This window comes from Arachis ipaensis, chromosome B10 (genome assembly GCF_000816755.2).
Source record: "Arachis ipaensis cultivar K30076 chromosome B10, Araip1.1, whole genome shotgun sequence".
NCBI lineage: Eukaryota > Viridiplantae > Streptophyta > Magnoliopsida > Fabales > Fabaceae > Arachis > Arachis ipaensis.
In genome coordinates this window covers 37,627,675-37,630,048 of record NC_029794.2, presented here as the reverse complement: position 1 = coordinate 37,630,048, position 2,374 = coordinate 37,627,675, and positions in this window count along the sequence as shown.

The following is a 2,374-nucleotide window of genomic DNA, read 5'->3' as shown; positions in this document are numbered from 1 at the left end:
AAAGATTATTTGTTTTTTAAATTGATTCGTAAAATGTTTTTTTATTAAAATTTTTAAATTAGTTACATTAATTTTTCTGTTATTGAGTAGTTGATGGTGTTAAAATTTATTAATGTGATATTTTAAGTGACACTACACCACATATTTAGTGAGTTAAACTCTAAGATGGTTTTTGAGATTGGTGTTGTGCACTAAAATCGTCCCTAAGATTTTAATTGCACCAATTACGTTTTTGAGATCGACAAAAATGCACTACGTTAGTCCTGACCCATTTTCCATTAACGACGTGATGACATGGTTTGATGACGTAGGCTGTTAATGACACGTGTCACTCCATAATTTGACCACGTGTAATGGTATGATGATGTGTTGACCAGTGACACGTGGCATGCTGATGTGGATGGTTGTGCCACGTTACAAAATGCTATTTGGCCACGTGTCTATTTGTGTCACGTGTCGTAACAGTATTCGTCCACGTGTCATCTATTATATTATCATTGTAGATGCACCAAATTAGTTCCTATGCAAAGTAATTCATTTTAGTACCTGAAATTGAATGTTGTGCACCAAACTAGTCCCTTCACCTGTTTTTTTTTTTTTTCATTTTTTAAAAAATTAAAAATTTTTAATATCTTGGAAGCACTAATTTCAATTCCATTTTTTTACATATCGTTTAAATACAAGTGCTTTTATAAAAATTTTTAAGATTTTAGTTTTAATTATATAATTTTTTCTATAATAATTTAACATTGGTAAATTTTGTAATATATAAGTATGTTATTATGAAAAAAGAATTATATAATTGATTAGACACATTTTTTCATAAAAAACAATGTGTTTTAACAAGAAATTAAGAATTAAATACACTTTTTTTTGGATCTTATGAAATACAAGTTTCCGTTGTGTGCAAATGAGTTAGACTGAAAGCAACTCAAGCACCCTCACTACCATCTCCGACCTCTTCAGTCTAGATAAAAGAAGTCGGAGATGGTAGTGGGGATGCTTGAAATATCTTCACGTCAACTCCAAAACGGCGGTTAGGAGTACACGTAAGAGAAAAAACATTTTATAAAAGCACTTGTATTTAAATAACATGTGAAAACATAAAATTGAAATTAATGGATTCAAAGATTTTGAGAATTTTGAATTTATAGAAAAAAAGGAGAAAAAACTAGTGAAGGGACCAGTTTGATGCACGATATTCAATTTCAGGGATTAAAATGAGTCACTTAACGCAAAGTGAAAGACTAATTTGGTACATCTACAATGATGATATAATGGATGCCACGTGGACGAATATTGTTGTAACACATGGCACAAACAAACACGTGGCCAAATAGCACTGTGACATGTGGCACAACTATTCACGTTAGCTTGCCACATATCACTAGTCAACACATCATCATACCATTATACGTGACTAAATCATGAAGTGACACGTATTACTAATAGCTCACGTTATCAAGTTATGTCATCACGTTGTTAATGAAAAATAGGTCAAGGACTAATGTAGTGCATTTTTGTCAATCTCAGAGACGTAATTGATACAATTAGAATCTTAGGGACGATTTTAGTGCACGACGCCAATCTCAGGGACCATTTTGGAATTTAACTCCACACTTAGTATACTAACATAATAAATTTATGAAATTAAATCAAATTAATCTCAAAATTTAAGAATTTTTATACCTCAAAATCCCTCGTAATTGGATTTTGATTTAATCTAATTTCATGAACTTATCAACACTATATGTCAACAAAAAAATGATGAAAAGACCAATGTGATTAACTTAAAATATTTAAAATATGAATTTGATTAAAAAATTTTTTTATTAGGAACTAAATTAGAGAACAAATAATCTTTTAATAACGAATTTAATTATTTACTCGTCTTATAATGCTAAATTTCATAAAAATGTAGTTACCATTCATCAATTGATTCATAGCTCAGTGTCAAAGTTGCAAACTTGTTCTTTATGATATTGATGCATTAGTCACAAGTATATATTAAAATGTATAATTTTTTTATTTTTGGGTTCAAATGGCCGGTCCAAGTGGCTTGGGCATTTTCTAACCCGGTTGAATAGTTTAACTGGCCAATATTTTATGCTTCGAATCTAAACTTGATAACAATAAAATCAGACCAATAACTCAAACCATTTGAGCCCGGACCAAATCTTCAGGCCATAGTTGTTAAAATCAAACCGATAATCGAACCGGTCAAACTATTAGTTTACTGATTTATTAGTTCAACTGATAAATTATTAGTTGAACCGGTAAAATCGGTCTCACATAAATATAAAATATAAAATAGTTAAAAACTTAAAATTAAAATTTGAAATACATAACTTCACTAATATTTTATGAAGAATTA